Source organism: Rhinopithecus bieti, unplaced genomic scaffold (genome assembly GCF_001698545.2).
Source record: "Rhinopithecus bieti isolate Rb0 unplaced genomic scaffold, ASM169854v2 scaffold_1234, whole genome shotgun sequence".
NCBI classification, from domain to species: Eukaryota; Metazoa; Chordata; class Mammalia; order Primates; family Cercopithecidae; genus Rhinopithecus; species Rhinopithecus bieti.
The window spans coordinates 975,344-987,811 of NW_016803318.1; the positions used below are offsets into that span (position 1 = coordinate 975,344).

At 38.4% G+C, this 12,468-nt stretch overlaps 1 long non-coding RNA gene across 1 annotated transcript in view; it reads left to right on the forward strand.

Moving 5' to 3' along the window:
• The window catches only part of LOC108531358 (uncharacterized), a 76,002-nt gene extending 65,655 nt beyond the window's left edge, over window positions 1-10,347 (forward strand). Inside the window, exon 5 of the long non-coding RNA XR_001886147.1 lies at window positions 10,283-10,347. This is a non-coding gene — a long non-coding RNA (uncharacterized LOC108531358). The remainder of the gene's footprint in view (window positions 1-10,282) is intronic.
• Window positions 10,348-12,468: the final 2,121 nt, after the last annotated feature.

Genomic DNA, 12,468 nt, shown 5'->3' on the forward strand with positions numbered 1-12,468 from the left:
ACCGCATGTTCTCACTCATAGGTGGGAACTGAACAATGAGATCACTTGGACTCGGGAAGGGGAACATCACACACTGGGGCCTATCATGGGGAGGGGGGGAAGGGGAGGGATTGCATTGGGAGTTATATCTGATGTAAATGACGCGTTGATGGGGTGCTGACGAGTTGATGGGTGCAGCACACCAACATGGCACAAGTATACATATGTAACAAACCTGCACGTTATGCACATGTACCCTAGAACTTGAAGTATAATAATATATATATATATATGTGTGTGTGTGTGTTCTTATTTAGTCTGTTAATATGGTAAATTATATGGATTGACTTTTTCAATGATAAACTAACTTTGCATTCCTAGAATCAATCTCAATTAATTGCAATGTATTATTCTTTTTATATACTTCTGGATTCAATTTGCTAATATTTTGTTGAGGACTTTTACATCTATATTTATGATCTTTAGTTTTCTTGTAATATCTTTGTCTAGTTTTGTTATTAGGCTCATGCTGGCCATATGAAATATGTGCAGAAGTTTCTCTCCTCTTATATTTTCTGTGAGAAATTGTTTATAATTGGTGTAATGTGTTCCTTAAATGCCTGGTCAAATTCAACAGTGAAATCATGTAAGCCTGATGTTCTCCCCACTTGCTTTGCCCTTCCCCAACAGGCCCCAGTGAGTGTTGTTCCCCTCCCTGTGTCCATGTGATCTCATTGTTCAGCTTTCACTTGTAAGTGAGAACATGCAGCTTTTGATTTTCTGTTTCTGTGTTAGTTTGTTGAGGATAATGGCTTCCAGCTTCATCCATGTCACTGCAAAGGACATGATCTCATTACTTTTTATGGCTGCATAGTGTTCCATGATGTATATATACCACATTTTCTTTATCCAGTCTGTCATTGATGGGCATTTGAGTTGATTCCCTGTCTTTGGTATTGTGAATAATGCTGCAGAGAACATATGCCTGCATGTATCATTATAATAGAATGAGTTAGGCCGGGCACAGTGGCTCACGCCTGTAATCTCAGCACTCTGGGAGGCTGAGGTGGGTGGATCATGAGCTCAGGAAATAGAGATCATCTTGGCTAACATGGTGAAACCCTGTCCCTTCTAAAAATACAAAACAAACAAACAAACAAAAACCAAAAACAATTAGCTGGGTGTGGTGGCATGTGCCTGTAGTCCCAGCTACCCAGGAGGCTGAGATAAGAAAATCGCTTGAACCTGGGAGGCAGAGGTTGCAGTGAGCCGAGATCACGCCACTGCACTCCAGCCTGGGTGACAGACTGAGACTCTGTCTCCAAAACTAAACTAAACTAAAATAAAATAAAATAAAACAAAAAGAAAGAATGATTTATATTCCTTTGGATCCATACTCAGTTAATGGGTTTGCTGGGTTAAATGATATTTCCAGTTCTAAATCTTTGGGGAATCACCACACTGTCTTCCGCAATGGTTGAACTAATTTACATTGCTACCAACAGTGTAAAAATGTTCCTGTTTCTCCACAATCTCACCAGCATCTGTTGTTTCTTGACTATTTAATAAACACCATTCTGACTGGTGTGAGATGGTATCTCATTGTGGTTTTGATTTGCATTTCTCTAATGATCAGTGATGTTGAGGTTTTTTTCATATGTTTGTTGGCTGCAAGTATGTCTTTTTTTTGAGAAGTGTCTGTTTATATCCTTTGCCCACTTTTTAATGGGGGTCATTTGCATGCCGGGCTTAATACCTAGGTGATGGGTTGTTAGGTGCAGCAAACCACCATGGCACACATTTACCTATGTAACAAACACGCACATCCCGCACATGTACCTCAGAACTTAAAAAATTAATATAAAAAAAGAAAATAATGTCTACTAAGGCATTAGCAAGTCAGTATGTTCAAGTTTTTCCAATTATCCTGTCCTTTTTTCCTTTCCTTTTCTTTTTTTTTGTTTTAGTGATTTATTGTTTGAATAAAATCTACCAAGTTTCAAAAAAAAAAAGAAAAAAGAAAAGAAAAAAAAGAAAAGAAAAAAAAAACCCAAGTCATATGGGCCTGGACTTTTCTTTTTTGGAATGTTTTAAACTAAATATTCAATTCCTTTAACATACATAGAACTATCCAGGTTATCCACTTCTTCTTGAGTGAGTTTTGGGACCTTCTGATGTCTTCAAGAAAGTGTTGTGTTTCATCTATGCTGTCAAGTAGTAGTATTCCATAATTATCCTTTTAATGTAGGGTCAGTATTGATCGCTCTTGTCTTATTCCTGACATTTATAATTTGTGTCTTCCGTCTTTTTTTCTTAGTCAGCCTGCCTAGATGTTTATCAATCTTATTGCTCTTTTTAAAGAACTAGTTTATTTTCACAGATTTTTCTCTATTTCAATTTCATTGATTTTTTTTCTCAAATCTTTATTGTTTCTTTACTTTTGTTTGCTTTGGGTTTGATATCTTCTTCTTTCTCTAAGGCAGAAGTTTAGGTCAATGATTATAGACACAGGCTTTTCTAATATACACATTAAGTGATACATATTTCTGTCTAAACCCTGCTTTAGCTGTATTTCAGAATTTTTGATTTATTGTTTTATTTTCATTCAATTCAAAATATTTAAAAATTTCCTTTGAGACTTTCTTTGTTTCATAAGTTATCTTAAAATGTATTGTTTAATAGCCAATATTTGGGAATATTCTAGGTATCTTTCTAATATTATTATTCTCTATGGCCAAAGAATATGCTCTGCTTGATATTTATTGTTAATGAGAAAGGCGTGTAGAAGTTTCCAACTATAATTGTGCATTTATCTATTTTTCCTTTCAGATCTGTCAGGTTTGGCCTCACGTAATTTGAAGTTCTTTGTCAGGTGCTTACACTTAAAGGATAATGTCTTTGTGGAGATTTGATTGATCGTTATGCAATGTTCCTTTAATCCCTGGTGATCTTCCTTCATTCTGAAGTCTATTTTGTCTAAAATTAATATATCCTTTGCCCACTTTTACTATGCAACATTTGCATAGTATATCTTTCTCTCTTCTTTTACTTTCAACTCTCCGCTCTCCTTATATTTACAGTGGGTTTCTTTTAGACGGTATATAGTTGGATGCTGCCTTTTAAAACCCAATTTGAAGGCTCTAGGGAAGAATACCTTTCTGTTTCTCCCTAACAGCTAGTGGTTCCTGACAATCTCTGTTGTTCCTTGGCTTGTAGCTGCATGACTCCAGTCTTTGCCTCTATTTTTGCATGGCGCTCTCATTTGTGTGTGTCTTTATTTGTCCTCTCCTTTTCTTATAAAGATGCCACTGACTGTGTTTAGGTCCCACCTTAATCCAGTATAATCTCATATTAACTTAAATAATTACACCTTCAAAGGCCCTGTTTCCGAATAAGATCACATTCTGGTTAGACATGAATGTTAGGGGAACACTATTCAACCCAATACATTTATCTTGATTTAATTCATTTCAAACATTTTCCATTTGCTTGTATAGATCCATGTTTCTGACAGTATATTTCTTATACCTGAAAAACTTACATTAACATTTGTTTAGAGTATATTTGTTGGCAACACATTCCCTCAGTTTTTATTTGTCTGAGAAAATCCTTATTTCTCTCAATATTTGAAGGATGTCTTCAGGTTAACAGGTTATTTTTTTTCTTTTTTCCCATTTAGCACTTTAAAGATGTCACACCATTTCATTTAGCACTTGACTGTGTAGTTTCTGATGTGAAATCTGCTATATTTCTTATTTGTGATGCCCTGTTGGTTGTTTTTTTCCTCCTACTACTTGTCTCTTCCTTCTCAAATTCCAATTTTTAGACAGTTTGGTACTGTACCAGATCTCTTGGATACTCTGGCTTAAAAATTGCTTTTAACTCTTTTTTTTCTCCTTGTGTTTGGTTTGTGTAATTTCTGTTGACCTATTTTCTTTTTTTCTTTTTTTTTTTAATTTTTGAGATGAAGTCTCACTCTTTCACCGAGACTGGAGTGCAGTGGCATGATCTTGGCTCACCACAGCCTCCGCCTCTCAGTTTCAAGAGATTCTTCTGCCGTCAGCCTCCTGAGTAGCTGAGATTACAGGCATCCACCACTGCATCCAGCTTTTTTTTTTTTTTTTTTTGTAGTTTTTAGTAGAGATGGTGTTTCTTTCTTTCTTTCCTTTTCTTTTTTTTTGAGATGAAATCTCGCTGTCGCTTTGTCACCCAGGCTGGAGTGCAGTGGCACAATCTCGGCTGACTGCAAGCTCCCCATCCCGGGTTCACACCATTCTCCCACCTCAGCCTCCTGAGTAGCTGGGACTACAGGCGCCCGCCACCACGCCTGGCTAATTTTGTTTTTGTATTTTGGTAGAGACGGGGTTTCACCATGTTAGCCAGGATGGTCTTGATCTCCTGACCTCATGATCCATCTGCCTCGGCCTCCCAAAGTGCTGGGATTACAAGTGTGAGCCACCACACCCAGCCTGAGACAGGGTTTCACCGTGTTGGCCTGGCTGACCTCGAACTCCTGACCTCAGGTGATCCACTTACCTCAGCCTCCCAAAGTGTTGGGATTACAGCTGTGAGCCACTGTACCTGGCCTCTGTTGACCTATTTTGAAATTCATGAATTCTTTCTTCAGCTGTATCAAGTTTATCGAAGAACCTGTTAAATGAATTCTTCATCTTTATTACCGTGTTTTTCATTTATAGCACTTCCATTTGATCTTTTCTTATAGTTTTCACCTCTCTGCTGAAATCAACTATGTGATCTTGCAGGTTGGTTACTTTTTCCATTAAGGCTTTTAAGCGATTAATCATTATAATTTTAAATTCCTTGTCTGATGGTTTAAAATATTTCTCATATTTGAGTCTGGTTTTTATGATTGTATTGTCTCTTCAGGCTATATTTTTTCCTACCTTTGTTTTTAAGATGGGGTCTCACTCTGTTGCCCAGGCTGGAGTACAGTGGTGTAGTCATGGCTCACTGCAGCCTCAAACTCCTGGGCTCAAGCAGTCCTCATGCCACAGCCTCATAAGTAGCTGGGACTATAGGCATACACCACTATGCTGGGCCAATTAAAAAAATATTTTTCAGAGATGTGGGTCTCGCTATGTGTCTGCCTGGAAGCCAGGCTTTGGTGTAAGAATGGGCAAGAAGAGTTACAGAGTCTGCCTATTGTTGATAGTCCATGTGCCTCAGGTTAAAACACCTTTGTTTGGTCCCAAAGAGTGGTTTGAGTGCTAAAAACAGATTAAAATGAAATGGTCTATACCTAAAGATGTTTTGGAGCTTGGAGAAAATCCCTGAAGCATTGGTTCACAGAGAGGAAGCCATGGTTGAAGCGCTTTAAAGTCCATGAGTGGTGAGGATGTGTGAGGACATGGAATCGGTTTGGGCAGGCTGGCTGGCTGGTGGGATCATTAATTAAAGCAGGAAATACATGAGGTAGAGCAGGTTTAGGGGGAGGAGATAGTAGATTAGATTCGAATAATGTTGAATGTTAGGTAACTGTGGGATCTCCATGCAGAAATTCCCAATAGGCTGTTCAAAATACAGGATTTGGTCTCAGGAGACAGGCTAGAACTGCAGATACTAATTTGGGAGTCATCCTGAAGACCACTGTTGCAGCAACAGGTGTACATAAATTCAATCAAGAAGAATAGATAGAGTGAGAGGAGAGGAAGGCTAAGGTGGGAATCTTGTGCTCCTCAGTGTTTACAGAAAATGTGGTAAAGAGGTATCCAGAAAGGATTTGAAAATACTCAGAACCCTACCTACCTCAGCTGTAGGCATTGCTTTTCCTAAGTAATTTCCCTAAATAATAAGCATTTCCCTTATTAATCCCTTATTAGCAATGATTTACAGCAAATCACCATTGGAACTGAGCTGGGAATCTGCATGTACTCCTGGAAATTTCTGATGTTATGTGTGTGTTTTATTCTGTTTTCTCTGTTAACTGCATAAACTTTGAGTCATTCGAAAATCAGTGACTTTTTTTCACTCCTCATATCAAAAAGGTAGATATGAAAATCTCTTTTATAGGTAGATGTCTAGATGTATTCACAGGAAGAAATGAAATTCCTCATGGAAGGTGGTTCTGTAAGAGTTTACTTTGGGAAACTGATCCAAACACCACCCAGTCTATGGATATCTAAATTAGAAAACTGAATATAAATTTTCAGGGATTTTCTGAAATATGGTTTCTGAGGTTGCACACACTGCTTATTATAAAGGTCTTGAAATGTGACTTCATATTAGTTGAAGTCAGTTCCTGAGGAACATATTTATAGGGCATTAAAAACAATCTCTCTATATATGTCTACATGTAACTTTTTTTCGGTAGTTTAACTGACTAATCTAATTTCTTGTGGGCCAGGGGGATAAGATGGGTAAGTAGTAATGTGAATTTTTTCTTATTCTTTTTTTTTTTTTTGAGAGAGGGTTTTGCTCTGTTGGCTCTGTTGCTGAGGCTGGAATGCAGTGGTGCAATCTTGGCTCTCTGCAGCTTCAACCTCCCAGGCTGTCAATCCTCCCACTTCAGCCTTCTGAGTAGCGGGATCACAAGCACGCACCACCCCACCTGGCTAATTTTTTGTATTATTTGCAGAGACGGGGTTTGGACATGTTGTCCAGGCTGATCGCAAACTCCTGGGTTCAAGTGATCTGCCAACCTCAGCCTCCCAAAGTGTTGGGATTACAGGGTGAGCCACTGTGCCTGGCCTTATTTTTTCTTATTACTCATCATCCCTGATGTAGTTTGGATATTTCACCCTCCAAATTTCATGCTGAAATTTGATCCCAGATGTTGGAAGTGGGGCCTAGTGGGAGGTTCGGCTCATGGGGGCGAATCTCTCATGAACAGCTTGGTGCCATCCTTGCAGTAATGAGTGAGTTCTCATTCTATTAGTTCATGTCATGACTGATTGTCAAAAAGCCTGGCATCTCCTCCTCTCTCTCGTTCTCTCTCTCGCCACTTTGCATGCCAGCTCCACTTCCCTTTCTGTCATGATTGGAAGCTTCCTGAGACCCTCACCAGAAGATGCTGGTGCTGTGCTTCTTGTACAGCCTCCAGAACTGTGAGCCAAATAAAATTCTTTTCTTTATGAACTACCCATCATCAGGTATTCTTTTAGAGGAATGCAAAAAGGACTGAGACGATCACCACCGTCATCATTAAAATTTGTTATTAGCAATCACCACCTATGCATGACACTTTCTGTAATACAATATGCACTTGTCCCTTAGAATTTAAATTCTTATTCCTAGGAATAGACAGCTTCATGGAAAACCCTCTCCCGTATAATAATGACTTTATTCTCCATGATCACATGGAGATAGATGTCATAGAAAAAAATAATTTGAGGGTGATTTTTCTTAGACTGGTTCTGTACCAAAAAATTGGCTTTTAAAAAAATCTTGCTTAGGCTGGGCGTGGTGGCTCACACCTGTAATCCCAGCACTTTGGGAGGCCGAGGAGGGTGGATCACAAAGTCAGGAGTTTGAGACCAGCCTGGACAACATGGTGAAACCCTGTCTCTACTAAAAATACAAAAATTAGCTGGGTGTAGTGGCACACACCTGTAATCCTAGCTACTCAGGAGGCTGAGGCAGGAAAATTGCTTGAACCTGGGAGGCGGAGGTTGCAGTGAGCCGAGATCGCGCCACTGCAAACCAGCCTGGGCAACAGAGTAAGACTCCATCTCAGAAAACACAACAACAACAACAACAACAACAAAAATATATATATCTTGCTTAATAGTTTCAAAGTGTGTTTTTCTTTAATGATTAAATTGATTTTAGTATAATGCATCCAACGAAAACCCAATGAGTGTCTTTGAAAAGATGCAACATTTTTACATACCTGAATTCAAACAGTATTTTTCAAACTGAGTAATGCATAGAAACAAACATTAGATAATAATAGCTAACACTAGTTAAATCTCTATTATGTGCTAACTTTTTACATGTATTACATCTCAGCTTTTTACATTTATTAACTTATTTGATTCACATAATAACCTATAAGACAACCTACCATACCCGTTTTGGAGATAAATAAACTGAGGCACAGAGGGTTTAAGTCATATAATAATTATTAGTAGTGATACTGATAATGTCTTATATTTGCAAACTGCTCTATAGTCTTGAAAGCCCATGCATTCTTTGATTCTGAGAATTCAAGGCACGTGATTAATATGCCAGTACAGCTTTCATTAAAAATTCCAAATCTCGAGGGCTTCAGGAGCTTAAGGTATTTAAATTTCAATAGAAAGTTGGTACTGAAGTTAAACATAAATAATTTTAAGTCTAAATATAAACTGTGGAAAATAAACAAGCGTACAGGTCTTAAAAGAGGATTTTTTTTTTCTTTGGCAATAAATGAAATGTTTTGTTGACTAACCTTAAGGGGTTTATTTCCTCAAAAGAAACAAAATGGGCATACATTAACTAGAGTAACTGATGTGATTTTGAAAATCCTTACAGCACATCAGGGTAACATCTACTTATACTTAATTTCGGTAGCACAAAGCAATCATTAAACTTTTTAAATTGAATTTTCATGTTGCCCGGTAAATTGCTGATCTACTTAAACCACACGCGTGCACGCGCGCGCACGCACACGCACACACGCACACATGCCCGCTCTCACACACGCGCAGAATACCAGTATGCAGGTCAATTTCTCTAAAAGAGAACCCAAATTATTTCAGGTGCTTGTGGTAAAGTTAATTTATTGCCATGAATTTATGAATTATTTTCACCTGGCCTAGATTTCTATTTGTATTCTCCCCCATAATATGAGTGCCTGGAACCAGATGGCATATTCGGAGGTCATCGTGCAGGCCAGTGCATTCCCAAACTTGAATGTGCATGTAAATAACCTGCAGTTCCAGTAAGTTCCCAGGCAACACCAATGCTGCTGACCCAGGGACCACACTTGAGCAGCAAGTGTAAACTATTTCCACCTAACAGAGCTACACTTACCCCTAAAATTAGTAGGTTAAGTCTTTTCTTAATAAATTTGTCAAGAAAAATTCTCCGTTGCATCTCCGAAATTTATTCCAGCATTTAATATTTCTTTCATTCCTTTATATCTCACCTGCACTTCTCCTAGTGTAAAGGAAAAAGAAAAGACAAATTGCTACCTCTTATGACATGTAAGTGCCTTCTAGCTATAAAATTCTTCAAGCTATGAAATTCTTACTTTCTTTCAGCATTTTCCAATAATCTTTTCTTTGGTAGTGGCTAGTTTTCAATTCAAACCAATTTAGTTCCTCCATAGGGTCTAATACAGCTCTATAATAGGTATTATAAAGAGACCCAAAGGGGAGTAAGACCTTATTCCTGTCTTCAATAAGCAAACAATCTAATGGGAAGATAAACTACAATATGAGACAGAAAGCTTTGTGACATTTTGTTTACTTTTTAAATTATTATTATTATTTTTTTTCTTTATTAATCTTTGGTCAGATAGCCCCTGGCTAAACACTTGTAGGAAGAGAACACTCAGTGCTTGCTCAAAGCCCCCATTTCCGTCTTAAATACAAATACCTTGAAGTTACAGTCTGAGCCTTTCAATTCTGTATGAAAACGTAGCTTGGAGCCTCATGTACAAGCATGCATTCAATAAATGTTTGATGAATATAGAAGCACCATAAAGAACGTCTGTGGGATTAGAGATATCAAAAGATTTTTAAAGACATAACACTGTGGTGGACGTTAAAGGATTTAAACAGGCAGAAATATGGGGATAATCATTTGAGGTAAAGGGAGCAGAGAAGCAAAGCCATGGAGGCTGGTACCCAGAATTGGCTCCTTCCTTCTGAGTTGCTCCAACTTTTGTCTACCTCCTATTTGTCTCGAATCACATATTCTTTTTTTTTTTTTTTTTTTTGAGACGGAGTCTTGCTCTGCCGCCCAGGCTGGAGTGCAGTGGCCGGCTCTCAGCTCACTGCAAGCTCCGCCTCCCGGGTTGACGCCATTCTCCTGTCTCAGCCTCCCGAGTAGCTGGGACTACAGGCGCCCGCCTCGTCGCCCGGCTGGTTTTTTGTATTTTTTAGTAGAGACGGGGTTTCACCGTATTAGCCAGGATGGTCTCGATCTCCTGACCTCGTGATCCGCCCGTCTCGGCCTCCCAAAGTGCTGGGATTACAGGCTTGAGCCACCGCGCCCGGCCTCACATATTCTTTAAAAATTATGAAGGGAGTAACCTAGAGATTTACTTCTGTTAGAGTATGATTTAGGCTTCTCTTTCATTGCTTCCTAAACAAAGATCCAGACTGGTTGACCTCTGAGGTCCCTTGTGTCTCAACAGCCTATGGTGATGATAAAAAAGATGACCTTGTTGTTCTCACCTATTCAGCACTGGACACCTTCCTGGAAAATGTATGATTAGCCAGTCAAGGCCACCTCAAAGTAAGGCACTGTGTTTTCCTATCCTCTTGTATATATTACTAATACCAACACTGTTCATCTTATTAATACTGGTTGAGCATGTGCTGTGTGCCAGGCAATCTTCATGGATTATCCCATTTATTCTCAAAACAACTAAAAAGTGTAAATACTGCTATTAACCCCATTTTGCAGATAAGAAAACTGAGACTTTAAGAGCTTATCCTGCTATTCTGAATTCAGAGTCTCATTTTTGACTACTGAGCAACACCCCCTTTTCATAACAATGCATGAATATTCAGTTACATGCTCACAACTCTATTTATTTGCTTCATTCCAAGAATTTCTTGGTAATCCACTTGGAATATGAATTGAAATCTCCACCTTTCTACTTAATTGAAGTGTGTAAATATAAGTATAGAGACCTGATAACTATTCTTTCTTTATTTTTTTAACATTGCAACTTCTTATTTCATTAATTGCATTTAGGCTACTTAAGCAAGCATTTTATAATATATAGAGTAATGAGATGACAGTATTGGAGATATTCAAACAGAGGCTGGATAGCTGCATCTCCTGCAAAGATTAACTCATGTCTCAAGTGAAGGTCATTTGAGTTGATTCTTACAGTCCTTTTTAGCTCCAAGATTCCACTGTTCTTTCAATGTGAAAACATAGCATTTTTATGATCGTGAAAATTTCATATTTCATAAGATCAGATCAGACCAAGTATATCAATCATCTCTTAGTATTCACCTACCTTGTGGAAATCAACTTTTGGTGTTTATGAACATCTTCCAGGAAGATAAACATTTCACATGACCAAAAGCCTCCTTGGCCCCAATCTTATGTAATATCTCTCTCTCTCTCTCTCTCTCTCTCTCTCTCTCTCTCTCTCTCTATGTGTGTGTGTGTGTGTGTATGTGTGTAAGGCACAAGGTACTGCAGGAGAACTACTTAGGAAGAGCTGAGAAGCCTGATCATTTGGACTTCTTAAGGACAAACTAAAAACCAAAAGAGGAGATAGCTCATTTCAATAGGAGGATGTAATGTTGGACTAAAATGGCTTTTCCCTGTTCTAATCTTGCAGTTTTCCCCAGTTCCTTCTCCTTATTAGCGACGACTATTCTAGAGACACTTTTTGCCATTAGCAATGTCCACATTAGTCGTATCTGTCCGCCTTTGGGATGGTCAACACATGATATATTATAAAGGGCACAAGTAGGGCTTGTTTATCTTGTGGTTCATATTACCAACCTGTCTTGGAAAAAAGGTGGCTATTCAAAAAGGTGGCTATTCACTGTTGGGGGTTTATTCTAGGTTCTCTGCAACTCATTTTTGGTGGTGCTAACTGGTATTTACCTTCTCACTGATGTGTAGGGGGAATAATCCTTAAGATCAAGTGGTTGGAGGGAGTGTTTTATGCGGCCCTAAACATATGCACAGCAAGAAACATGGCCCACTCCCAAGTGCTGCAGCTTCTGAGTGAACTCTTTCTCTCCGTGCACTTTGAAGACTGTGGGAAAGACACAGCATCTTGCCCAAAGTTTCAATTAACAGATTTTGTCAGCAAAGCCTATGGCAAGAACTTGTCTCAGGAAAGGTAAGGGCATCAGACAGCTGGCCATTCTCATTTCTCCCAGACTCTGCTTAGTTAATGCTTTTTTCTTTTATCCTTTCATGTTCTCTTTAAACACTGATAAAAATCATACCTTTCTGTAAAGAATTTCAAAGAGTGGAAAAGTAAATGTCATCCTTTGCCTTCCAAATCCTGTTTCATAGATTTCACCTCTAAGAGTTTTTATATTTTTATCTATGCATTTACAAAGATTTATATTGTTATAATGTATATGCATATCTATTCCTATATATACAGTGTTAGACACATGGGAACTATGTATTCTGCTTTTGTACTTACTGTATCACAGCTACCATTCTATGTTAGTACAATCATAGCTACTTCATTTATGAGCAGCTACCTAGGTGTCTACCAGACACATTTATTTCATTAAATTTATTCACCCTGTTTCACTTGATAGAGATGTAGTAGTTCCTCCTCCTATCCCCAATTTTGCATTACAGGCTACTTTTACTTTTTTTTTTTTTTTT